Source organism: Pteronotus mesoamericanus, unplaced genomic scaffold, assembly GCF_021234165.1.
Source record: "Pteronotus mesoamericanus isolate MK-2021 breed Mesoamerican mustached bat unplaced genomic scaffold, CSHL_Meso_final contig_134, whole genome shotgun sequence".
Lineage (NCBI taxonomy): Eukaryota > Metazoa > Chordata > Mammalia > Chiroptera > Mormoopidae > Pteronotus > Pteronotus mesoamericanus.
In genome coordinates this window covers 1,607,553-1,633,904 of record NW_026555061.1, presented here as the reverse complement: position 1 = coordinate 1,633,904, position 26,352 = coordinate 1,607,553, and the positions used below count along the sequence as shown (strand labels likewise).

Here is a 26,352-nt window from a genome sequence, read left to right as displayed (position 1 = left end):
CCGCGGCCTCCCACGCCTGCCTCCCTCTGGGCTCCATTTCCACATTGACACCGGGTCCCCGGAGGGCCTGGGCCTCTTCTTCCCCGAGGCGGCCGAGGGGACAGACGCTGGGGGCGCCGAGCGGCTCCTAAAGCTGCAAAACCAGCGCGGTGGCCGCATCCTCTTCCGGGACGTGCGGCAGGTGTCCCAGGATGGCGGTGACACGCAGGACGCCAGGGAAGCCGCCTCGGCCTCGGAGAAGACCCCGACCCGGCCCGGGGGGACCTGCAGGCCCGGGGTCCGCCCGCACGGCCCCGCAGCCCCGTGACGTCCTGGCGAGCCGCCTCCTGGGTGGGCAGCTGAAACGCGTCAAGAGGATGGGCGACTCCTGGCTCCCCCGCGGGCCGGCCGGGCCCCGGGCTGGGCCGGGCGGGCGTCCCTTCCAAAGGCCCCCCCGCCAGCAGGACCAGGAGCCTGTGGGGCCCAGAGGCCTTTGAGGGGCCCCTGTGCGCCCCCTGGGGTCGGGCCCCTCTCCGAGCCTCCCCCGCAGCCCCCAGGCAGCCTGCCAGCCGCCCTGCGCCTCTCCCCGGCCGGGGACCACGTGGGGACAGGAAAGCTTATTCCAGGGAAAAATAAAACACAACAAAAAACAGTTCTCCTCTACGAACCTTACCCAACCTGTCCCAGGCATAAAACCCGGAAAAAAAATTTTTTTAAGAAGGAACATAATTGAGAAAAATGTGATACAAAAGCCGCTGCACCGGACCCCGAGAGCCCCGGCTCCCAGCTTCTGGGCCACAGGGCTGAGGCGAAGGTCGGAGCAAACCCCCGAGGCCCCCGGGTGGAACCACGGTGACGCAGGTGGATGCCCACAGTCCCCTCTCCGTGGTCGGCTGTGGCCTCTCAGTCGCCCCCCCCACTTGGGGGGAGACGCCCCCAAGACCCCGAGGACCTCGTGCCAGCACCCCCGGGCTGCTGCGCCCCACGCCCCCATGTGCAGCGGCCGCAGGCAGACAGCCCCGGCCACCCATGCGAGCCTGCGCCCCCCCCCCACCCCGGCTAAGGGTGCAACTGGCGGCCGGCCTTGCCAGCGGGGCGCTGGGGCTCGACCTGGACCCCTGGCCTGGGCGCCTCTTTGCAGGGCTTGGAGCCCTGGGTCCCTGCTCCTGCAGGCCCTGTGCCCTGCCAGCAGCCACATCTGCACCCCAGGCCCGCCCTCTCAAGTGTCACTGTTGCCCTCTGGTCCTGTGAGAGTGCAGCCTCGTCCTCCCCAGGAATGATCCGGGGGATCATGCGCCGTCTCTGTCACCTCAGCTGGTGGCCCCGGGCCACGGCGGGGGCTGAGCGGCGGTTCTGTGCCAGGGACTGCTGCCCGTGGGCGTGCGAGCCGCCCTCCTGCGCGGAGCAAAGGGCCCAGACAGCGGCACCCGCCCCGGGCCTCCCCGGCGCCGCCACGTGCCTGCTGCGCACCGCGCACCGCGGCACCCGCCCCTCCGCCCGGCCTGCGCTCCCTAACCGCCTCCCTTCACACCCCTGCCCGAGGCCGTCAGCTGCTGGGAAGGGCTCCGTTCCCCTCTGCTCCGCTGCGTCCCGAAGCAACGGCAGCCTTGTAAAAGGGCTGCTGAAACAGCAGGGACCATGTCCCTGTGTCCTGCACCAGCCTCCCCAGACGCGGCGTAGCCGCGGCACCGCGATCAAATCGGACAACGGCAGCGACGCCCCCACCCCCTAACTCCCCTAGAGTCTCACTGACCAAACGCGCCCATCGCCCCGCCCCCGCCTCCCACTGTTCCTGGCTCAGGTCGCACGGTGGTGCGTGGTGTTGTCCACTCTGCTGGGACACGGGCGTTTCTCACCACCCGCCGAGCGCTGGGCAGCCCCCTCCTCCCACCACGCAGACCCCGTCCAGCCTCGTTTCCCCCTCAGGGCCTGTTAGTGTCTCTTCTCGTGTGGTCATCGTTCGGCTGGTGGCTAGAACGAGCTCAGAGGAGTCCGCTGACTGGACGGCGACCACACAGCGCTGACGGGCGGCGGCAGCGTTTGGACCAGAGCTGCCTGCTCAGGACCCCGAGCCAGTGGCCCTCCTCCAACTGTCCCCAGCCCGCACGGCAGACAGCCCCCAAAGCCTTCCCCGTCGCCCGCGCCCACCCGCCGCGGCGTCCCCGAGCTGTCTGGTCACAGGAGCTCCGGGAGGGCGTTCGGGGCGCAGCTGGACCTCCCAGACACTTCACACAACATGGGTGGATTTGGCATTGCAGCAACATGAGCCCCAGCGCCGGGTTCCAGACTCGGGAATCGGCCCCGCAGGCCTTGGAATGGCCTCCCAGCCGCCGGTCCCTGGGTGCTTAGCCGACTGACTCCCGGGCCGTGTTTGCGTCAAAGCTGACACTGCGGCTGCATTGTCTGAGGCTCCACTGCAGGGGGGCGGTGGGGGGGCAGCCTGATTGCTGCGTCCATGGCCCTGGTCAGCCCTGCCTGCCGCCTGTGGGTCTTCTGGTCACGCGCCTCAAGGACCAACTAGGAATTCACGGCGCCTCCTGGAGGACTGAGGTTTCTACAACTTCCCCGGGAATGAGCTGCGACTGGAATGAGAGTGAGTTGAATAGGAGGGCTGATTTAGGAACCACGCACCCCAAGGAGTTTGCCAACACAGGACAATCTCCAGGGGACGTCGTGTCTCTCTCTCTGACACGTTAAACCTGTCCTACAGCAATCTGGGTGCAGCCAGAGAAGACGTGCCTACCAGCGTGCGTGCCGCAGACACAGGAGACGTAGCCGGCCTGGTCGGCGACCGACGGAGCTGCCAAGGCCTGCCCAGCCCAGCCCCTCCGGCAAACCACAGCCGAAGGCGAACAGAGGTTATGTGGGGGCCTGCGTTAGGGTTCCAACAGCCAGCGATGTGAGCTCTGCTTAGGGAAAGCCCGGATTTATCGCCGGGCACACGAAAACGATGGGAGAGGAGCCTGGGAAGCCACAGACGCGATCCGGAGCTGCCGCAGGTCCGGCTGCCGTGAGGGCCCCCAACCCGTCCTCCGCCCGCAGGCAACGGGCGCACCTGGGCTTGGCCTGGCCACGGGATGGCGTGAGGGTCACGTTCAATTGCAGGCCCTGTTTTAGGGCGAGAACACTAGAAAACACGTACATGTGGCTGTTCAAGATTTGAGGCATCTTAAAATCGACATCCTCAGGAGGGAAAGCCTTGAATGGGTGGGTCCTCCTTAGGCGGAGGCCCTGGTTAGGCATCAGACATTCGGGGGGGGGGAGGGACAAGTTTTATATCGGGGGGCGCTTCTGATTTGGGTTTGGCGTGCGGTCTGGACAGCAGCATTTTTAAAGGCTCCCGAGGGCTCCTGCTGCCGAGCAGGCCCTGGAGGCGCTGACCTGGGCAGGGACGAGGCCGAGGGCTGCAGGCGCTCCAGGAGGCCCTCCCCCCCACCCCGTTCCCGCCGCCCACCTGCTGTGGGTGCGTCGCGTTCCCCCCAAGGGTGGGTTGAAGTCCTAACCCCCGGGACCCATGGGTGAATCCACGCTCGCTTGGAAAGGGGGTCTTTGCGGATGTCACCGGTTAAAACGAGGTCAGGCTCTATCCGGGGGGTCCGATCCTACATGCCCAAGTCCTCGTGAGAAAACAGAGGCATGGGGCAGAGAATGTCATGCAGAGACACAGAAAGGCGCACACGGAGGGAAGGTGGCCACGGGAAGACGGAGCAGAGGTTGGAGGGACCTCGCCACAAGCCGGGGAGCCCTGGGGCCCCCAGGAGCTGGAGGAGACAGGGCGGGCCCCCCCTGGAGCTCTCAGGCAGAGCCCGTTTCTGCTGACACCTTGGCCTTAGACCGTGGCCCCCACGGTTGTGACACAGTACATTTCAGGGTTTTTTTAATAAATATGTTTTTAAAGATATTCTTTATTTACTTTTAGAGAGATGGAAAGGGAGGGAGAGAGGGAGAGAAACATCAGTGTGCGAGAGAGACACTGATCAGTTGCCTCTCACACCCCCCAGCCGGGGCCCTGGCCCCCAACCCAGGCCTGTGCTCTGCCTGAGAATTGAACCGGTGACCTTTTGCTCTGCCTGAGAATTGAACCGGTGACCTTTTGGTTCGCAGGCTGGTGCTCAGTTCACTGAGCCACACCAGCCAGGGCTACATTGTGGTTCCTTAAGCCCCCCCAGTGTGTGGCACTTCGTTACAACAGGCCTAGAGAATAATACACCCCTCTTTTGATTGGCCCTCACACCCAAAACACCTCCTGCTTGTGCCTGTTCACATGCTGCGGACTTCACCTCCTTGTCTCTGCCCACACGCCCCCCAGCCCCCCAGGGTCTGAGCCATACTGATGCCCCCCATTCCTGCTCAGAGGCACATCCTCGGCCAAACTGCAGGCCCAGGCACCGGCCGGAAGGCCTCCCTGCACAGGCACGGCGTCTTGTGAGCACGTGCCTTTGGGGGTCTGTTTGTGGGAGCAAGTCGCCCCATCGTAACTGACCCTGGGACACATGCGTGCTCCCTGCTGAACCGTGAGAGGCTGGAGAGCACCCTCCGCAGCCTTCGCCTCACACACCACACGCATCCAGCAAATCCTTGCTCGTGTCTGGGAGACACGAGGGTGCGTCTGTAAATAGAAAAGATGTACGAGCTGACGTGAGACACTTAACCCCCAGTTGCATTTTTTTGAGGTTCTGGAATGGACAGGAACACGGACAAGCAAACTGAAACTCCTCACGTCGGGGCTGCGAGAACTGGACAAACTGCCCAGAAAAGACGGACCCCTGGGGGCTTCGGGCTGGAACGGGTGACCTGCGGCCGGAGCCTCCGGCAGCTGCGTCCGCCCGCTGGTGCTCACGGGGCCCCCCTGTGTGCGGATTCTATCCAAGAACGCGAGGCCGGGCGATGCGCCCGGGGCCTGCACGGCGCGGGGCGAACCCGAGTGAGTCGGCTGATCGGGGCCAGCGCTCCATGCGTAGCCACCGGAATTTTATTGTTGAAAAGCACTTTCACCAACAACTTAAAAACAGTGGCGATCGTAAACTCTCTACCACATTCTGACTTGAGTTCACGTTTACTGTCATGACAATCCGGCTCCGTGCACGAGTAACGTGGCCGCAGGTCTCCCCGGGGCAGGAATTCCTTCCTCAGGGGTCACTGACCCCCACGGGGGGCCGCCGTCGTCATTTGTGCTGGGACGCGGGTGAACCAGCCCCTCCCCTCGGCAAGCTTCCGGCCCAGGGAATCGGCACGACGACGACGTGCCTTCGTAATCCCAAACCTCGGCGTGGGCTCTGCCGTCAGGGCACGGGGCACAGCGAGGGACGCGCTGAATGTGGGCGCCTTGCGTTTAACCTGACACCTCGGGGGGGGCCCCGGAGGCTGGACCCCGGGGCGGGCCCGAAGGGGTGCGTGGCTGCCGGCAGGGGCTCACCCAAGGAGGTCGCCGCCCTGGCTCCGGCAGGACGCGGCTCTCCTGGAGTTCGTGCCGCCCACCCGTGTAAAAATAGCCTCCCCTCGGCTCATGGAGCCGGGTTGCTCAGCAACCTCGTTCTCCCTTTTCGTTTTGAATCTCCTCCTGCACTAATTTCTCATTGGCCCTTTGGGTGATGCGTCCGGAAGGGCTGGTTGGTCAGGGCAGTTTGATAAGTCACAGCGGCGACAACTAAGGGGACTGTGATGTCACCTCAGTGGAACCTGGGGCCCTTCCTGCCCCGTGAGGGCAGGTGGAGACCGGTGGGGACGGCGGGGAGGTTTGCAGAGGCACTGGGAGTCTCGCCAGTTGTCACTCCACAGTAAAGACATCGACCAGCGGGCGCAAAGTCGTCTCTGTCACAGGCACACACGTTGTTGGAAAGGACGAGGGGCTGGAGGCGAAGACCTTGCTCCCAGGCCCCGGGAGGGTTGCTGGGTAACGAAGAAGCTTAGGGTTACAGGACAGATCGGTGACAGCGTTGAGCCTCCTCAGCACCGTTCTCAAGGCCACATGCCAGCACCGGCCCGTCCAGCGAAAGTTCGAGCTCCCCCTTTCTTCAGCCCGCTCCCTGCGCCCACGTCAGTGACGGGGTAACATGGGGTGCGCGCACGCAGCCACAGGTGACACCCCTGGGCAGACCAGCAGATCGAGAGCGGGTTCTGGTGGGAGTTCTGAGCAACATAATGAGCGATATCAACCTTGGTCCCTCTTACGTGATGACAGTCTGCGGTGGGGCACTGTCACCGAGCGTGGTCAGCGACGCGGGGGGAGCCTCGGACGTGCGGGCTGCAGAGCGTTCCAAGCCGCAGCCTGTCCCGCGTCTTCACTCTTGCTGAATTGTCAGACTAGCTAGTGACAAACGGGCTTTGGGGATTGCGCGAGGAAAACACTCGCCCAGCCGGAAGCGCCTTCTCTCTCCGGGGGCCGGGCCCTGGCTGCCACAGCGCGTCCAGCTGGGCTCCCAGCACGACACCCACGTTGCCTTGGTGCCTGCGGGGTGAACTGGGGCACAGGGATGCCGGGCCTCCGACCACGCCGGGGAAGATGGGCTTTCCTTTGTCCTCTGCTATTGCTCGCTCCACACCAGGTACCTCTTCACATTCGCCTTGCAGAGCGAGTCAGCAAAAGTATAACCAATGACCACATCTCCCCTCCGGCTTAGAGACGCCCAGTGACTCCTGTGCACTCAGAGTAAAGCCCAAGACCCGCCGTAGAGCTACGGGCCTTGCCGGCCACCTCCCCTGCCCAGCTCCCCCTCCCCCGCCTGTGCCGCCCACCAACGCAGAACAGCCCAGCGGGCCCCCGGTGCCACTGTGCAGGAGCAGCTGCGTCTTGTTTCTGGCTCCTCACCCGGCCTGGAATGCCCTTTCGTGTCTGTCCTCTGCTCACTAAGACTCGATTTAGAAACCCCCTCCGCGGAGCCCCTGCCCCACACCCTGCGCAGGCCGGCGCTGGGAACCCCTCAGCGCGCGCGAAGACGGCCTCTTTCGTTTCTCTCTCCCTCCCCGGTGCGATGCTCCACGGGGCGAGGGCCGCTCTCGTTTTCTTTGTCCCCACGACCCAGAACAGTCGCGTCCCATCAAAGCGTCCAAAGATGTGAGCTGGTCTCACGCCCGCCGCCGAGACCCGAGTGTCTGCAGACGTCTGTACGTTCCCTCGCCAGAGTCGCTTCCCAAACAGCCTCCGTCTGCCGCCAACCGCGCGCGCCCGTCCGCACGCACCGCGGGCCGGAGCTGTAGCCAGGGCTGATGGGTGATTCTTTCCAATTTGAATGAAACAAACACACGTCCTTTTTCAAAATGATAATCATAACAACGACAACCGCGTTGACCACAGATGTGGAGGGTGCGTCTGCCTAAACGGCGCCCGGCCCTTCCGGAATCTGCTCACGGAAGCCGCCCCATCGCCTGAGTCCCTCCCTCGGCCGGCAGCCCTGGCTCCTCGGAGGGACACAGATGTGTGTCAGGATTCGCGCCCGTGCTTCAGAGGCGGGATGCACGTGAGTCTGAAACAGGGAAAACGTAGAACAGCTCCTGAGAGATGAGCGTTTTCTGTTGGTTTGTGTTTCTGGCTTCAGCATCTCAAGCTATCAGCGGACAGACGGGTTTTTATCTGAACTGACTGGCGGGTTGGGCGTCACAGGCTCGGCTCGCCCTGAGGTATCTTCCTCTCCCTCCTGCTTGCTGGATGCCAGGGGGCGGAGCAGCAGGAAGGGCCTTGGCAAAGGGGCGACCCCAGGAGGGGAAGGGGAGCCCTTTCTCCTGGCTGCTCAGGACTGTAATCCTAGAGTCTTCCCGAGAGGCCCCCCTGCCCAGACCACCCACAAATCCCGGTGCCTCTTGGCCCCACAGTGCACGCCCCTCCCCTACGCTCATCGCTCATCACCTGGCCCCCGCAGAGGCTGCAGGGGTCCCCTGGTCGGGCCCTGTCGCCCTCGAGCACCTACCTGTCACCACAGCAAACAGAGCAGGACGGGTCTGCTCCACCCCCTCTGTTGATCTCCCACGGTGCTCATGTCTGGCCTGAACTAGATGCTCAATAAACCGTGTTGAGTGGGCGGCATGACGTGAGCAGCTAGAAGGAGCCCGTCTCGGGGAGACGGCGTGACCACGGGGGGCAGGACGCAGGAAGGGGCCGAGCCTGAGGCAGAAGGAAGCCAGCCTGCCCGGCCAGGAGACCCGGGAGGTCGGGAGGTGCGGGGGCAAAGGCGGCGCGCCTGGCGCCTGTACTCCCGGACTCTCCCCCCGACAAACAGATGGGGTGTTCTCATTGCTCATCAGATCGCCAACTGCGTCTAAATAAGTTGCTGACAAATTTGCTAAGCACAGTGCTTTCTGCTGGAAGACCCACAAGGCAACTAACATATATATAGTGTGTACCAGCTTACAAGCATACTGCCAGGATAAAACTGTGTTTGAAAGCCTCTTTTAATATCATCCTGGGGGTGTTGTGTTTTTTGAAGTCTAATTTGGTTCTGCAAAGAAAATGAAGCTTGAGGTCCTAGTGAAATGAATTGCTTCCTCAATGTCTCATTCCCATCGACTAGAAGATCCGACAACTATCCTGGAGTTAAATATTGGGAAATAAAACGTCCAGATTGCACAGATAGAAGATAATACGTATTTAAATGTATTACTCTACAAAGTCAAAGGAAAAGAAGGCAGATTTTGGGATCGCGCGCACCTGGGCTCACATGGCTGCTCGGACACAGCCTGGTATCTTTTTGGAGCCTGGGGTCCGTTGTCTGGATACAGGGGCCCAGGCACGCCCCCCGCAGGGCCGTCGTGGAGAGGGAACCGGCAGGACTGGAGGGGCAGGCCCGGCGGAGGGTCTGGCAGGCGGCGCGGGCTCCCAGCGCTGGTGCACAGCTGTGTGTCCTCGGTTACTGAAAGCACGTCACGACAGCTTGTCTCATCCTGATGTTATGCAAGGATTTTTAAGAATCAGGATGTGATTACAGCTCAAAAATGCGTACAACTTTTTGAGAACCCGACACATCAATGCGAGGCTTAAGCCCATCTTTCCTGAAAACAAGGCTTTTTATTAAAACAAGTCTACAGTTGGATGGAAAAATAAAAATATGTATCATATTTTTCCCTGAATACTTTCACAAAGCGGGAGGTTCCTAAAATGGCGTGCAAGGACCTTGTTACAGAATCCATCTGAGTTTTCCAAAAGTACCTAATAGAAGAATTTTTATTTTCAGAAAGGACTTTGGAGCCTTAGACGTCCCTTAAACAAGTGATCTCACCCTATGAAAGAGAGCCTGTCACCCTCCCCCACCCGGTCGTCCGAGTGGGATGCGGCGTGGCCTCCAGGCTGCGGACCCAGGGCTGCGGCGTCGCCCTGCGGCCAGGCAGCTGGTCAGCCCCGCGGCAGCGGCGAGCCGCAGCCCCCTGAGCATCTGGCCCCCGAGGCCGGCCCCCTCCCCTGCCTCGCCAAGAGCGTGTCTGTGTCGTAACCACGTGCCACCAGGCTCAGAGAACTGCCGCAGGGTCCTCCACGCCTGCATATCCCGGCAGGGAGGACAGGCCACATGCCTGGGGCGAGCTGGTCCCGCCACGTGCTGAGTGTCAGGAACAGGATGAAGAGCTCAGGAGGGGAGGGCTGGCCCCCAGGGTGGCTTTGGAGGGAGCGTTCAAGGAACGAGAACTTGTGAGCGGTGTTTGCCCTGGGAGGGGCCTGCCCCAGAGCTTCCACACGGTCCCCCAGCGGGGCTTGCTTCTGTGCAGACCTGCACAGCTGGTCCTCGTCCCTCACAGGGACCACGCACGTGTGGGGACTCGGCTCCGCCCTGAGGTTTCCTCGTGGCCCCCCGCCCACACGGTGGGGCCCGTGCTTGTCGGCAGACATCCCGGAGGCGGCGTGACGCGGCGACACCCTGTCTGCCGGCGCCAGCCCTCACGCGGCACGCTGCTCGGGGTCTATTCAGTGCCACGTTTCCGCACTTTCCTGTTTTTAAAAACTTTTGCTGATTCAAATGGCTCCCAAGTCTAGTGCTACGGTGCAGCCTGTGCCTTCTGGAGGAAAGACGTGCCGGGCCAGCGCCGCGTAGGCACAAGCCGCGGCACCATTGGCCGTGAGTTCCGGGCTTGTCAGTGCACCTGCGTACTAGATAAAGTGTCTTTCAACAGGAACACACATGCAGAGAAGTCATTCATTGGTCACTAGGTAAAAACGTGTGACCAGAAGCTCGCAGGAACCTAACCCCGTGCTTCCCCGCAGAGCAGGCGTTCCGCACTCGCCAAGTCCATATGCGTGGCGACTGCGCAGAGCAAAACTGAGTGAGTCAGGAGCGCAGCGTGCACAGGTGCAGGCGCACACGGCGCCGACACACACAGGCGCACACGTGGCTATGGAAACACAGGAGGCTACGCACTCACACACGGGGCGGGGCTGAAGCAGGCGTGCAGCTGTGAGTGCGTGAAACAGTTTATTCTTTTAGTAGTAGTTATTCAGTTACTGTATTACTTATGATTACTTATTAATAATGAAAGTTTGTTCTTGTAGCATTAGTTGTTTAATTGCTCTATTACTTATTATTTCGAGGCTGCCTTTGCCCATCCCCGGACACGCACGTGTGACTGCGTGTACACACATGGCACGACGTGGCCAGTGGCGGGGGCCATGGTTTCTTGAAAGGAGGCTGTGGGGATGCAGTAACCTCTGGAGGGAAGCCAAGACATCCCAGGAGACAGGAAGTGAGAACTGAAGAACCGCATCACGTCTGTGCATCGACTGTGGGCTGGTGCCCCCGCTCCAGAGAAGATGGCCTGAGCAGTGCCCCCGACCGCCCACGCGCCCCCCCGGCTTTGCCGAGGGGGTTTCCGCCTTTCTAACCACAACGCGGACTGCAGGAGCCCCACATTTGGGGGCTTTTCTTAATGCAGCTACATGGCAATACTTTTCCAAAAATGTCACCATTCTAGATATTTTAAGTGTCACAAATTATTTCTCTCCCAATAGCTTACATTAACAAACTTGAAATGCAAATACTTTAAACACAACACCTACCCCCTGGATACCCACCCCTGCTGGTTCACAGTACAGGGGGGAAGAAAAAAGGCCTTCCAACTGTCAATGTTCTGAAGCAGGGTTATCACACAGCTTTGAGGTTCCCATAGCAACCTGCTCCATTGCCTAGGTGACGGTGATGTTATGATGTCACCAATGAGCTAAACCAACTTGGAACACGCCCCACGGACACTTTCTCCCGGCCGCCCCCGCATCGCAACGCTGCCGTCGAGTCTGCGTGGCAGAGGACCGAGGGCGGAGCCCCGCAGAGTTCCCAGGACACGTCGTAAACAGAACTCCAGGGTTTTGCCCGTGAAACTCTCTTTGCGTCACGATTTTACAACACTAAGCAAGTTGCCCCTCAGTGACCCCGAGGAGGTTTTCCCAGCTGCAGACCAGGTCCCCACTCAAAGGCCCAATAGCTCGGGGGAGCATGAGAGACATCCAGTGACAGCGGATCGCCTGCACGAGCCACCCCGGGCCGGCTGGGTCTTGCCTCTCAAACCACGCGATTGCCCAACTGCAGGAAGGCCCGCCCCCGCGGCTTCTTTCTGCCGATACTTCTGTGAGCCTCTGGCCCCCGCGAGGAAAGGCGTCCGCATGCTCAGGTGTGTGGGAGAGGTCGAGGCTGTTGGAGCGGGGACACGGCAACACGTCCTGCAGACCAGAGGCTGAGGCTGGAAGGGACCCCTTGCTCTTTTCCCGGCCCCGCCCCTGCTGGCTTGTTCGCCTGACAGATGGGCTGCAGGATGCTTTTGAGTCACAGTGGAAATTAGAGAATGGAGCGTCACTCAGCTGGTTCCAAGGCACGACACTGTCCAAGTGCACATGCTTCCAGAACAACCAAATAGCATCGTTAACCACAAAGGGCTCTGAGCAAACAGCACAGGGCTCTGACTTGACTTGAAAATGGACAAATGCATTGTGGTCCAAAATTGATGCCTTTGTGCAAAAGGAAACCGTGTCATCGGACGGCGTGTGTCCAGCTGGCCGTGAGGGCCCGGCGGCCTGGGGAGGCCTGGCTTGTCGGGCCGTCCGGACGTGACGCTGGACAAGCGCGAGGCTGAGAGCTGAGGAAGGGGACACGGGGGGCCAAGACGGCGCCTCTCCCCTCAAACTGTAAGAATTCTTAACGCAGGCTTTTAAAAATTAATAATAAAATGAGAAATAATTTAGGCACACAACAAGAAAATGTAAGGAAATCCGAGAAGGAGGAGGTACAAGCCCCTGAGCGCTGACGCGCCGGCCGCCGTGTGCCGCCTTCCCCGCGTTTCCCCGCGCGTTTCCCCGCGTGGCGGGTGCCGCCCGGACTGGTTCTCAGAGCTGCTGTCTCTCCCTCCATTTCCATGGCCGGTGACCGGACCAGCCCCAAAGGCTCCCGCCCTGTGAGACCCCCCGGGGCGCTGCACACAAAATCAGACCGCACAACGCCGTGTCCTCGACTCCATGGGCCGATGAGTTAGTTCTGCTTTCACTTTCCTATAAGCCCCGGTGATGGCCACGCCCAGGTCTCGGCTGCGAGGCACCTCAAAGCTCCTCCGTACCCCATCGTCTCTGAGTGCACCCAAATCCAGCAGCACCTTGGACATTTTGGTGGCCAGTGGCATTCATTTTGAAGGTGATTGTAGTTCTAAGGCAACCCAAAGCCTGAGACAACCCTGGCGTTAAAATGCACGAGCCCCCCTGGAAGACATTTCCGTAAGAAGCTGCTCCTAAACATACGCAATCCAATCACGCCACCGGTTGCAGACGCTGCTTTTTGGTTGAGACGTAAACCAAAGCCACCATGAGTCGTGTCTTTGAAACAAGGTGGCCGTGTGAGCGTGGCTCTGGGAACATTAGCTCAGCAATGCTTGCGTCTTTTAAAAACGTTGTTAGCAATTGTTGGAACTAACGCCAGCCCTTACTTTGCACTCTGTTGATCCAAACATGTTTCTGCAAAACCTGCCCGTCACGGAAAGGTACGAAGTTCGTCCGCATCGTCAGGAGACCTCATGACCCAAACCCGCATTGGATTCCCATGCGCTCTCTCCCGCCATAGCCAGGTCCGGCGGTGAGACCCCAAACCGGATGGCGGTGTCTGGCCTCAGTGACGACAACCCAGCCGACGACAATGAAAGAGAAGAGGAAACACCACCTCCATTCCGCCTCCCGCTGCCTCCTCCCACACTCTACGCCGGCTCTGCATGCACAGACACATGGACACGCTAAACTTTCCTCTACATGGAGAGCCGCGTTGCGTGGCTCTGCTGAGAACGTGGTGAACACAGGAGCCTCGATCCCCTGGGTCCCCAGCCGTTGCTCACCATTCTGTCTCTTTGATGTGGCTGTCATACAGATTACACATTAACTTGCTCTGCGGGGCGTGAACTGACCACCTTGTCACTACGATGAATTAAAAACCCTGTGGCCTCTGGTGTATTATTGATGGCAGAAATCCAACAATTCTAAGCGTTCTCAGGCTTAAAAAGGGACAATGCTTTGGCCTGTTTTCCATTTAGAACATACCTCCAGCCGCCGCCCCCTCTGTGGAACTGAGATTTAACGCCGTCGGTGCGTCAGGGATTGCAAATTCTGGCGTCGGCTCCAGGAGGAGAGCCAGGCCTCTTTCCAAGCCACAGTGATCTCAGTGGCCAGCAGTTCGAGATTTATGACGTTTTTCACAGAAGTACCTGGATGACAAGCTGATGTTGCACTTAAACCATTTACACTTGAAAACAGATTTACACACTCCATTTTGTATGTGCCCCTAGCGTGAAACATAAAGCGCACTTCTCTGCATTCTTGAGCCAGTTTGGCTCTGCTCTCTGATATTAGACACCCAGTTCCTGGAAGCACACCGAGGGGACGCGTCTTCCTCCTCCAGCCCCCACCCCTGCAACTTTCTCCTATGGGAGGCCTCCCTCGGGGTACACCCCCGGGGCACCCGGGGACCCAGGGACACTAAGGAGCGACACAGTGTCTCACGTTGTCTCTGTGGATGTGACGCGTTCAGGAAATCTGCTTGTACCAAATGGCCAAAGCGGAGGCGTAAATCACGTTCTTCTGGGAAGTGCTTGGTACCCACAGGCGTGGCGGTCTGCCAAGGCTTAAAAAGCTGGCTCCATCCTTGAATGAACGCGGAAAGACAGAGAGTTCCAGACCCGTCCACAGTGGCCCATTTGCACAATTAACATTTTTTCTCTTCTTCGCCTTCCCTGAATGGACCAGGTTCTTCAGAAATGGAGAACAGAGAGCCAGACCCCGGTCACGGCCCCCTGTCCGGTGACAGGAGTGATGTCCCGTTGGCCAGGATGTGAGCACACCCCCCCCCGAGCATCTTCCCAGAGAGGGAAGGACCTCCGTTCACACACGGGCCCACGCACACTGGTCCAGAGCGGCTTCCTTCTCGCAGTGAACGCGCGGGAAGACCTCGGAGGCCTTCAGCAGCCGAGTCACTCCATGGTGGCTGATACAGCCACACCCTGCGAGGCCGCGCGGCAGCTTCCCACCCCCCTGGAGGGACGTCCCAAGAGATGCGCCATTGCAGGCGGCTACAGCCACGAGGTCCTGCTCAGATAGCATCCTGAAGGGGCAGCGCGGGAGATGGGGAGCAGGCGAGTGGTGGTCAGAAGTGCTCAGAGGACGGGGAATGACCAGAGGGGGCTGGGGCTGTGGACGGTCGCGGGCGGGATCCTCGGGGTGGGTCTCGTGTGTATTGATGGTGGTGGCGCTGGTAGAGCTAGGTACGCGCGCGCACACACACGCACAGGGGAGCCCACGGGAAGCCGCGAACCCTGGCGGACACCAGCGCAGTTGCGCTCCCGGCGGGGAGGCCGCGCGGCCGTCAGGCACGATGCTGCCGCTAGCAAATGGGGGAAGGCCGCAGAACACCAGTCTGTATTATTATTTTTACAAGTGCATGAAAAATCTACATCTCAACCTAAAAGTTTTTAAAAATCTCATCCAACGGCCCGTGTGTGCTTGTTTCCAGAGGGGCGGGAGGGGAGGGGCTCGCGGACACTGGTTCCAAGGTGCTGTCCCCAGCTCCACGGCTCCACCTGCGCTCGGCCTGGCAGGGCGCTGAGTGCCGGTCGGCAGCACCTGGCTGGTGAGCGGCCCTTGGCCTGATCTGCCGGAGCCTTGATCGATGGACAGAGCCGCTTATGCTCCGAAGTCGCCTAGGACTTGCTCAGAGCAAAGCCCCGCCCCGGACTGGGCCACCATTTAGTACCACTGATCTCGATCTAAAGCTGCGTGCATCCAGGAGGAAACACTATTGTTTTGGCTTCTCCCTGGGATTCGGGTCAATGTCCAAATTCTTTTCTGATGCAGAAACTTTATATTAAATGGAAAAGCCCATCAAAAGGGTCCAACGGACCTTTCAAAAACTCAGTTTGCTGCAAATCTGGAAATCCCGGCTGTGGGGCTGGGCCATCCCGTGGTTCGAGCCCTTTCCGCAGGCCCCGCCCTCGAGCGCAGGGAGCAGGCCCCGCCCCCGAGCTCCCGAGCTGCCGCGAGCGTGCCCCGCCCCGCCCCGCCCAGCAGGCCTCAGACTTGCCACCACCTCGCAGCCAGAGTCCCGCCCCGCGGCAGAGGGATGCCGCTCCCACACCCTCCAACGCCTTCCCGGGCCGTCACAGCCACCGCAAATAACGCTTTTCCAAATGATGTCCTATTTAACAGCCGAAGAGATTTAACTTTCTCTCCGACATACGTTGCAGTTGCGTACGAAGGCTTGCGCGGGGCAGGGGAAGGTCGCTGGATGCTTCTCCCGCACTGGCTGGAGAGACAAACGGTTGGAAGGACACCAAGAGCCTTCCGAAAGCCGGAGCCGAGGCTTCGCGGCCAGGAACCCGCCCTAAGAAGACGGTGAGGGCCTGCGCGGGGACTGGGCCGCGAGCCTTCCCGGGCGCCCGGTTCCCACTCGCCTGCTGAAGCCAAAGCCCGAAAGTATTTTATCGACGTGGAAAGACCAGCATGATATAGTGAGTCTTTTTAAAAGGTGGTTTACAGACAGTCACGACAATAAAACTTTATTTTGGTAGAAGCCTAAGTGTAGAAATGACTCTGTGCCCAAGGTTCGAAGAGCGTAAGAGAACGTGTTGTGGGTGCTGGTTGGATTCTGGAGGCCTTGTGTTTTTTCCTGTCTGTGTCTGTACTTCCTCATTTCCATGCATATTATTAAAAAGGGCAATATATACCTGCTCATTGTATTTTATGCATTACATAAAGCGTACATTTAGATGTAACTGCATACAAAGTATGTAACATTGGAGAGCGAAAGCAGGCGAATTCGGGTCTAGCTCAGCGCACTGAGGAGCAGGAGTGGGAAGAAGCCTGTGCGTGGGCAGCCTCACAGACACCTGCGCGTGGGCACCGCCATAGACACCTGCGCGTGGACGGCGTCACAGACTCCGGTCTGTGCTACTTTCACGAAGGAGTATCTTCATCCGCACCCACTGTTCTCTGCGAGGCCACTGCGTCTGCCTCCCAGCGCAGTTTGGTAAAAAGCAACTGGGCAGAACAAAACACGAATAAAAATAATGCCTTGCTTTGGGATAAATACTTCCGTCTGAGAAACTCTTTCACACACATTATCACGGTTGGGGGTCACACCTGTGAGTGGACAGGAGGGACAGTATGACCTCCAGTGCGCGGGAAGCGCACACCCGGGACCGCACCAAGGTGAACGTGTACGAGGTGGCAGCTCGCCGCTCGGGAAGGTGCAGCCCAGGTCCCTGCGGCTGCGCACGTGGCCCAGACGCGGCCCCGCCCCTGGCGGAGCTCAAAGAGGCGCATGCGCACAGGCAGGTACACCGCGATCAGGGATCCAAAGGGCTCCCCCCCCCACCCCCATGAGATGCGCAGGAGGCTGCCAGGCGCCAGGAGGCGCCGCTGACCAGCGAGGAGGCCTGGGGGATGCGTTGCGAGTGAGCCACGTGGGGGTTGCTTCTCAGGAAGATGAAGAGCCCTCGGGTGCGCCTGGAAATGAGGACACAGGAAGGAGGCCAGCGTGCAGAGGCCCAGCGACACCAAAGCGCAGCAGGCGTGTGTGCTCGTTGCAGGCGGGCAGGGGATGCTGAGGGCCAGTGGGCGAGGCGGCAATGGGCAGTGGGCACCCGCGGAGGGGCTCTAGGCCTTTCCCACGGCCACCAGCAGGCTGAGCCGGTTGAAACGCAGGATCAGATTAGAATCTGGGGACAGTTTTGCAGCAGAAAGGACATGCGTTCCAAGGAAGGAGGTGGTTGACAGGAAGCCCACGCCAGAGACGCTGCTAGCCCGAACTCGGGCGGGGTGGCGGGCACACTTGAGCGACTTTGCACGGCAGAGAATCAAGAGCCGGTGGCAGTGGGTGCCGGTACAGAGCCAGGAGGACGCAGCACGGAGTCCAGGTTCTCAGCCTTAAATGCGGGAGGACGGTGATTACTCTAACCGGGGAAAAAAAACACCTGGCTGGTCTGGGAGTGGGGAGGAAGCCACATGTCCGGCTCAGAGCAGCGCGGTGGACCGGACCTTGGGCGCCATCCCGTGCAGCGGCGGGATTTGAACTCAGCAGACGTGACGGACCGTGGAGAGTGCGGAGCAGGAAGCAGGAGGCAGCAAAGGGCCCTGGCGCGTGCCTCCGTGTAGGAGACCGGCAGGGAAAGCGAGCTGGTGGATGCCGAGACGGGGCGGGAGGGTGAGGAGCGACGGCGACCGAGCCACATGGGCCTTTTGGGAAGGAAGGAGGAGGGCGAAGAGATGGCGCGAGGACCGCCACCACCCACATCTGCTGGACAGCCAGATGCGGCCGCGGAGGTCGGCTGTGGCCACGGTGGGCGCCCGGAGGCTCGGCCATGAGAGAGAGAGCGCCCGTGGAGCCCGAGGAGAGGGAGCTTCTCCACGCCACCTGCCGCTGTGAGATTGGACCAAGTGGCGGCGGGGGAGGGGACAGACTGCCGGGCAGGGGTCTCGTTTCAACCCCCAGGGCCACGCACGCTGCTTTTTTGAGGCAGGGCCCTGCCGCCCTTTCCTGCGGACCGGCGGACCGGCGAGGGCAGAGTAGCGGACCCGCGAGGGCGGAGCAGCGCTGAGATGTCTGCAGAGCTGTGACAGACGGTTAGGTCAGGGCTGACACAGCCCACGCTGCTGGGCACTTGTTTGTGCTACTTTCAGATCACTTACTTGCCCCGGGACAAACGACCCCGCAGGGTTTCCTCCGCCCCATCAGAGGCAGCGCCGCCGTGTCCCCTGCGTCCCCGTGGTCTCCCAGGCCCCTTAGGAGCTGCTGCACAGCCCAGCCCCGTCCCCGGCTGGGCTCACCCGTCGGCCCCGCTCGGTCCACTTCTCCAGGTGGACGGAGACGTAATAAGACTTGGGTTGCCTTTTTGGGGGCCAAAGTTCCAGATAAGAAGACCCCCGCCACCACGCAGATTTCACTAAGCGTCTCCCTTTCTCTAGCTTCCCTGAACCCACAGGGTGACTTTTCTCCTCAGTCCTCAAAGGGCGCGATTCACACATTCTCTTGAAACAACCTTGCATTGGAATCCGTTCTCACGTTGCACCCAAAATAAACCTCCATGTTAAAAAAGGAAACCTGTCCTTAATAGATCCCTCCTGTTTGCATGCCTCTGAATAACGTTTTTGACAGCTTATAAAAGGAACGCTTGTGGAAGAGCGGCCCGGTCCGCGCCCAGACGCTCGCTGCTCCCCGTCGGCGCACAGTAGGGCTCGATAAACCTTTGTTGGGTGGAGGAAGGGTCAACAGTAATTATTTAGTGCAAGAGCGGGGAGCAGTCGCTTTGGCACCCCGAGAAAGACGGGCTCAGAGCGAGCTGCTGTCAGTCACACGGCGCTCGCTGTCAAGAGCAGAAAATCGCAATTTTAAAGCAACATCACCCAAGTTCTACAAACAGTGAGTAACAAGGATTCGCTTGCTCTAAGCCAAACTGGCCTTTTAATAAGAGCTAATCAAAACACTCCTGCTAATTCCAGAGATCCCCGCCTGTCTGCGCTGAAATCCAGGACACTGCCAGCTCGCCCCTGCTGTCTGAGGCCTGAGGGCAGGAGTTCAAAACCCCGGACCCGGGCACAGACCCTCGCCGTGGGAGAGCCTTGCGCCAGCCTGCCCCTCCCCACCCCTCCCCACCCCTCTCTGTAAGTGAGCGAGTGCTGCAGAAGCCCCGCCCGGACAGAAGCATCAAAGTCCCCTCCCTGCCAGTCGGGAACCCCTGTAAACGGAGCACCGGGGTTCGGGACCGCGACGCACACCTGCCCGCGCGTCCGGGCTCCAGGGGGCAGGGGGAAGGCGCTCGGAGCGGGGCTCCCGGGGGCAGGAAGAGAACGGCTGCGTCCTCAAAGCTGCCGTGTGCGATGCAACGGCGAGGGGCCAACTTCACAGAGACGGGTAAGTCTCCAACTTGCATAGAGGGAGCATCAGGCCGTATCTCTTGGTGGTTTCATTAAAGTGGCTGTTCTGCAGACAGTGCACCTGTTTTACTCAAAAGCCATGTTTTCTGATAAAATAACGCTGACCCTTGAGTAAAATGCTACACGGCCCCAGAGAGTTTCAGGGGGGCACACCCAGGGCCCTAGCGGTCCCCGGACAGGGAGGTCGCCCCGGCCACTCTTTCAGGCCCCCAGGGAGCCCCTGCAGCTTTCTCCAGGGAGGCGCCCTGTTTTCCAAAACGCTGGTCCCTGAGCCCCTCGCCAGGCACGCACTCAGAAAGCGGGCACGCGGGAGTCCGGGGGGGTGTGGGGTATGACAGCAACAGACACACTGTGAGTGCCTGGTCTGTGTGCGTGGGGGCGGGCAGACGGGTCAGAGCGGGAGAGGAGTTCTGCTTAGACATGGGAAATAAAACTTGACGTAGAGAAGTCAGTCTTCAGTCCAGTGAGTGCCTGCGCAAGAACGTTTGTTGTCACTGCATTGTTTGTACCAGAAAATTGGAGGCAGCTTCAATGCCCACCGGTAGGGGAATGTGTAAACCACGAGAAACACAGGGTACGGCGACGCCCTGGAATATTATGCAGCCAACACAAAAATATAACTAGAATGTATCGGTTAACCCAGCAAGCTTTCTAGAAAGTATTGTTGATTGAGCCAAGATTTAGAAAATATCTAGCATATCCTTCTTTTGTAAAATGATAGCACAAAAGCTATGTGATGTGCTGTTATATAATTACACGGCTTTTGTGCTATTATGTGTGTGTATATACATGTATATATAGTCCTTCCCACCCCCCCAACCCCCTTGCTCCCCGTGCGCTGCAGGCAGCTGGTAACCCTTCCTCAGGGACAGCGGCCGAGCCTCTCTGATGGGGGATCCCACACCTTAGCGCCCGAGCGCTGGTCGTCTTGTTCTGCAAGAACATTTGCCGGGTGTGTCTTTTGCACTCGGAATAAAGGCTCCTTCAGCAACGTGCTGTCTGTCTTTAGGCGATTTCCAGCCTGTGGCACCTCGACTCAGATTTTTATTGGACTGAGTCTTGCAGACAGCCCTGGCCTGAGTACATGTGGAAAAAGGAGGACCGGATCAGGCACTAGCCAAGGAGGCACCAGGCACCCCGGCCGTGGCCTGCCAGCCGCTGGGCCAGCAGTGAGAGCCGCCAGGAAACCGACGAACCGCGCTCGTCGCGGGGGCGGGGGGACCGGGACCCAGCGCAAACTGCAGCTCTGCGCCTCGTGCACTCGCTCTTAGCATGTTCACGGGAGGCTCCGGGCGCCTTTCCATGGCGACAGGGCCTGGCTCCCTGCTGGCTCCGCCCGTTCTCCCTTATGGAGCTGACAATGGTGGTGCACAGCGCCCACCCCCTGCCCACAGGGGCCCAGCGCCCCACAGACCACCCTCCTGGGGACCTGACCTTCGTCCTTGAAGGCCCTCTCTTGCCTGCGGGTCCTCCCCGGAGCTCCGACCCACCCACACTCAGCCCAGAGCCTGCTCTTTTAAATGAATCAAACAACATGTGATTACTTATTGGGGATGGACTAACAGTATGCACACTTCAGTAGACGGTGCAGCTGATGAAATAAGAGAATAAAGGTAATTTTCTCCAAATTTAGCAATCCTCACGCGATTCTCAGACGGGGCAAGACGTGGTGAGCACCAGTCCGGTCCACATGCACACAGAAAGTGACGGGGTACCGACCGAAAGTGTGAAAAAATCATGAAATGTAAAGGGACGCAGGACACCTGGTGTTAGGCTCCCACGTGGGTCCATGGCCACAGGCCCACCCCTCCCAGGCTGCCTGGGAGACAGGGTTCCTGGGGGCGCTGGGGGCGCTGCCACCGCGGCCCCGCAAACAAGGAAGAGGGTCTGGGGCTGAGCTGTCCTCTGGCATCAACAGCGGCATGAAGTCATCTCCCACTGAGGTCACCACGCTGGCATGCACGGCCTCCAAATTCGCTCTGGGGAAAGGCGCTCAGCACCCAGCCCCCGATCCCCCGGGGCGGGAGAGCCGAGCCGTCCTAACATGCTCGCCCCCTGAATCCACTACTTAGTGCGTGCAGGGCCCAGCACCCCCCCCCCCGATCCAAGGCTGGGCGCCCGGCGGAGTCTGCCTCAGGTCCCTCGGCTCCGGTCAGCAACGGGCGGCCCCTCCGGCCAGTTTCATGAAGGGCGCAGCTCCGCTCTTCCTGGACGTCACTCTCACGTGCGGGCCATGAAATTCTAACCCTGACCGCAGGGTTCCAGGCCGCCTCGTGGCCCCCCATCCTCCTCTGGTGTGGCGCCCCCCACCCTGGCACCCAGCGGGTGGGCCCTCAGCCACGTCCTCAGCGCTGCTTTCCTCGTTTGACTCTCTGTCCCTCCTCCGGACTCCGAATCTTCCAAGCCGGGGCTCAGGCGGGCCACCTGGGAGCAGGCTCCATCACGCCTGCTTTCCCGAAGGGCCGGCCTTCCGTGGGCTGAGTCCGCAAACAGTCACAGCTGCCCGCCCGAGCCGGGCCCTGCTCTGGCCAGTCCCGATGTCCCCGCTGCATGTTATCACCCACTGGCTCTCATAACTTGTGATAAACAGGTAACGTTCATCAGGAAGTTACCACTCGCGGGAGGGGTCCTACTCCCCCATGGGTGTTAGTTCATCCTCCCGATTACCGCGGAGGTAGGGACCGCTGTATCCTCAGCTTCTCCCAGGGCGCGCGGCACAGGGAAACCACGTGGCTTTCCGGCAGGATTCCCTGTGACCATTAGGCGCCAGGGCCCCTGCCGGCCGCTGCGCTGTTCGGCCCCCCGCCACGGGCGGACCCGCTCCTGCCGGGGACAGTTCACCAGTGTCGCCTGGGCACAGCCTGCCTCCAGAGCGGCGGCGGAGTCCGTATTGCGCACAGCCCTGCGGCTTCTAGTGGGACCGGCCTCACAAAACCGTGACGAGATTTTGCCGAAATTGCACATAGGAGCCACGGTCCTAAGGGTTTGACGTGAGCTTATTGACGTGTTGTCCTAGGTCGGGGAGACACTGGAGAAGCAACGAGCTCCGCAGCATCACTCATGCGTCAGACCCCGATTCCGAAACTGGCTCCAGCGCTGCCGTCGCACTGAAATGTCCGACACCTTCCCCGTAGGCTGTAATTTTGTCTTTGGAAAAAGACAGGGAAAACTCACCCGCAGCTGGAGCAGCCGGGGAGGGGCTGGAAGCCGCCCGCCTCTGATCCCGGCTCAGCAGCGCCCCCTGGGCGCGGGCGGCCCCGCCCCCGTGCCCCGCAAGGCGACGGGCTTCCTGCCGGACGCCCCACCTCGCCTAATTGTTCTTTCCCGCTAGGCTCCATTCACTCCGCTCAGTAAATCTTTTATATGCGTTTCCTCAGCCACTTTGTATTTTTATAAGTGCAAAGAGCGGCCGCAGCACATTCCTGAGCAGGAGCTGTGGGTTTTCCAGCCTCTCGTAACTGAACGGCCAGCAGCCGCTGCCGTCCCCCAACGGCGCAGTCAGACCCGGCGCCGGAGGGCTGTGCCCTGAGTCGGGAGACACGCCAAACTTCTGAGCCGCCAGGACCTGCCCCTTCCGCGTTAGGGGAGCTTACTAATTGCAGTTTATATATTAGCATTCGCGCGCATGGCTCACTGTATGACTTTGGGCCTTTAATCTCTCTGTTCTTACAAAAGTGCTTAAAATACTCAATGACAAAATTTTAATTTCTATAACACTTACTGCCTCCAGGGATAAGAGGAGGAGAATTTTTCTCTGTTAGCTGTTCATTACTTTTTTTTTTTAAATTAATACACTTTCGTTTTCAGAGCACTCTCAGGTTTACAGAGAACTGAGCAGACAGCGCGGAGAGCGCAGCGGCCCCGCCCCGCCCCCACGCCCGTCCCGGACCCTGCTGTCCTCTGTCGCGGACCCCTGGCGTCGACGCGCCCGCTGTGCTACAGCAGATGAGTCCATACTGAGAATTCATCGTCAGCCGAAGCCCACCGCGTCCATCGGCGGTCGCCCTTGGTGCTGGGCCTCCTGCGGGTTTTACCAAATGCGTGTGTCGCGTGGGCCCCGCGCCAGTCCATGCAGAGCAGGCCACCGCCCTGCGAGCCTCCCTGCTGTGCCCACTCGTCCATCCCCCCACCAGCCGGCCACCACCGCCCTCTGTCCTGCCGCCAGAGCTCTGCGGGCTTCAGCGTGTCCTGCAGTTGCAACCACAGGACGCACGCAGCCTTTCGTCTCGTGGACCGAGGCTTCCCCCTTGTCTTTACGACGTGACAGGCATTTCTTTTCACTGTCCCGTGTCACTGCGCTGTGAAGGGGGCCACGGTGAGCTTAGTCACCTACTGAAGGACGTCCTGGCTGTGCCCACGTGTTTGGCCATTTTCAGTAAAACTTCTCTCCACGGCCACGTGCAGGGATGGGCACGGACAGAAGGAAACCTTTCAGTTCAGTTTTTTAAATAAAAGGTTCGCAGTCGATGCCGCTCCCGCCGTTGTTCCTGTTGTGATCGCTGACGTTACTGCGATCGTGTAGCCAGACCTGGAGGTAAGAGCCATGGTAACGTGGCCGAGAACCGCATTGTACAGGACATTCCCGCCCACAGGGACACCGGACCTCGTCTGGATGCTCCTGCCCTGATTCCTGCCTGGGAGGAAGCCCCCAGGCCCCGGGGACAGGGAGAGGAAGGGGAGACGAGGGGAGGGGAAGGGGAGGGGATGGGGAGGGGATGGGGAGGGGAAGGGGAGGGGGAGGCCGGCGCAGCAGGCAGGGCAACAGCTCTGGGTAGGTGGCTCGCTCCTGGGGCCTGAAAAGAGGGGGCTCTGTTTCTCCACAGGAACAAGCGCGGATGGAGGTGACCGCCGGACCCGGGGTCCCTGCACCCTCCCGCAGGGCTCAGGCCACCGTCCCGGTCTGGCCTGTCGCCTGTGGTTGCCAGGCGGGTGCAGCTTGCACTGGGGCTGGGACGGGTCGCGCCAGCCCAGCCTGTCGTTCGCGTGGGAGCGTCTAGAGCTACACAGAGAAGAGCGCCCTGTGCATCCTGTTTCGCTCCGATTTCTGAGAATGTTCCTTAATCCTTCGGTCTTCACGGTCACATCTGCAAATTGGATATTTTCATAAACCGACGGAGTTAGAGGACAGGGAGGCTGGAAACACTGTTAAACCTTCCAGCTTTAAAAGGTCTGATGTATTAGACACGTAAAAGCAAAATAAAATAATGTTTTAAAAATTATCCAATAATCGCATAGCAGCAGCATCTTGCGTTTAGCCATCTTTCTAACGCGGACACACACGTGACAACACACAGTATGTGAATCAAGAGTCCAGGGGGAGAGGCACCGAATCAGCACGAGAAATATCCGGATTACTGTTCTTTCTCCACAATTTTTTTTTAAAAAGAGTTCAAGAGCAGGACTCCATACCCATAGGAATTTTTCTCTCTGCTACTGAGTGCTTTTTCTAAAGCCCCTATTGGAGTGACTCAGTTCTGTGGTTTCTTGTGGTTTAGTTCTTTCAAGTGGTTCTATGTGGGTCCAGAATTTACCAGTATCTCTAGAAACAGGGCAGCGATGATGAGAGTCGCCCAAGAAGAGCAATTCTGATGGGATTCAGCGCGGCCAGCGCGCACGGTTCTTTGATCCTTGCTCGTGGGACCCATCCAACTTCCACAAGCAAAGAAACCTGCCCTCCCACAAAAAAAAAAAAAAAATAGAAAAGAAAAAAATATCTTTCTATTTGGACTTAGGTCATGAGTCACCAAATTCGGCCTCTTCCTGTGGGTCTCGCTTGGTTTTAAAAATAACAATTTATACAGGGAAGCAGTGACCGACAGGACTTTCTCAGGCATTTTTCTGTGTCTGTTGAGCGCAGGAAGAGGCCTGGCAGCTGCGGTTCAAAATTCAGCTGAGTCGCAGGGTCGGAGAGCGAGTGGGATCACAAGGCTCCGCCCCCGCAAGGGCCGGTGCCTTGTCAAATACAGCTTTTCCTGAAGAGGGATTAACTAAGTGCAAGCGTCATGACCCACCCTCTCAGGGCCCTGACGGGCGAGGGGCAGCTGGGGGTCACTGTCCCTCACAGTCACCCACAGAGCTGGGCCCCGCCCACCAGGAGGGGAGCATCTGCCCAAACAGCAGACGCACCTCGTGGCTCAGGGTGCGGAGGAGAGGTGTTGGGGACAAGGTGGGCTCAGTCGGACCTTGGATATGGGGTCGGGGGCGGGTATCCCGATCACCTTTCCCTTAGAGTCTGCTTATCAGACTCCGGGAGCAAATACTACTATCAGGAGTTATTCAATGTGACTATCGCTGCCTGGCTCCCTCTGTCCATTGCTGTTCTTAGCTCTTCGTGTGAATTGCTTTTTTAAGGCGGCGGACTCCCGAGCCCACCGGGGTCCAAGCGCACAGTGCTTTGCCCTGCGACCTCCCTATTGACTAAGGACTTACGGCGCCTGGGGCGCTGTGCTGGGGATGGAAGAAGTAACCTGCCCAAGAGCTAACCCCTCGTCTCTAAGAGCTTAGAATCTTCTGAGAAAGGCAAACTTGTCCATAAGTAAGAATATAAAGCAGACTTTTCCATCTGAGTTTCAAATAGTTTGAGTGAGGAAGTCCAAACTGGGCCCCCGGCACCCCGAGAGCCTGGCTGTGGACTAGGTCTCCGCACCACCTGGGCCGGAGGGCGGCCTGCGGAGGGCGGCCTGCGGAGGGCGGCGCGGCGCCAGGCGGGGCCCGTTCCAAGTCCGGCGCTGCCGGCCCCCTCTCCACTCGCGTGCACTGGTTTGTCGGGCTCCGGTAGGGGACCACCGACGCCTGTGTCTCTGTCCCTTCCAAGAACCAGACCTCACATAGTTTGCTTCTCCAGTAGGAAGAGTGACAGACATGCGTTCAGGCCAAGCTCTCAGAGCGCCAGCACCCGCGCGGCCCCTCTCCCCGGGCCGGCAGGACCAGGCGGGGCAGGAGGGCAGCACAAGCCTGTCGCACAGCGAGCGGCACACTGGCCCGGAGGAACCAGAGAGGCCAAAGAAACG

General features: G+C 59.8%; 1 long non-coding RNA gene across 1 annotated transcript; it reads left to right on the top strand.

The window, feature by feature from the left end:
* The first annotated feature begins 18,526 nt into the window (after positions 1–18,526).
* On the top strand, positions 18,527–24,648 carry LOC129088204 (uncharacterized). Its single transcript, XR_008530967.1, has 3 exons — positions 18,527–18,827; positions 23,150–23,876; positions 24,166–24,648. It is a non-coding gene; the product is annotated as an uncharacterized LOC129088204 (long non-coding RNA).
* Positions 24,649–26,352: the final 1,704 nt, after the last annotated feature.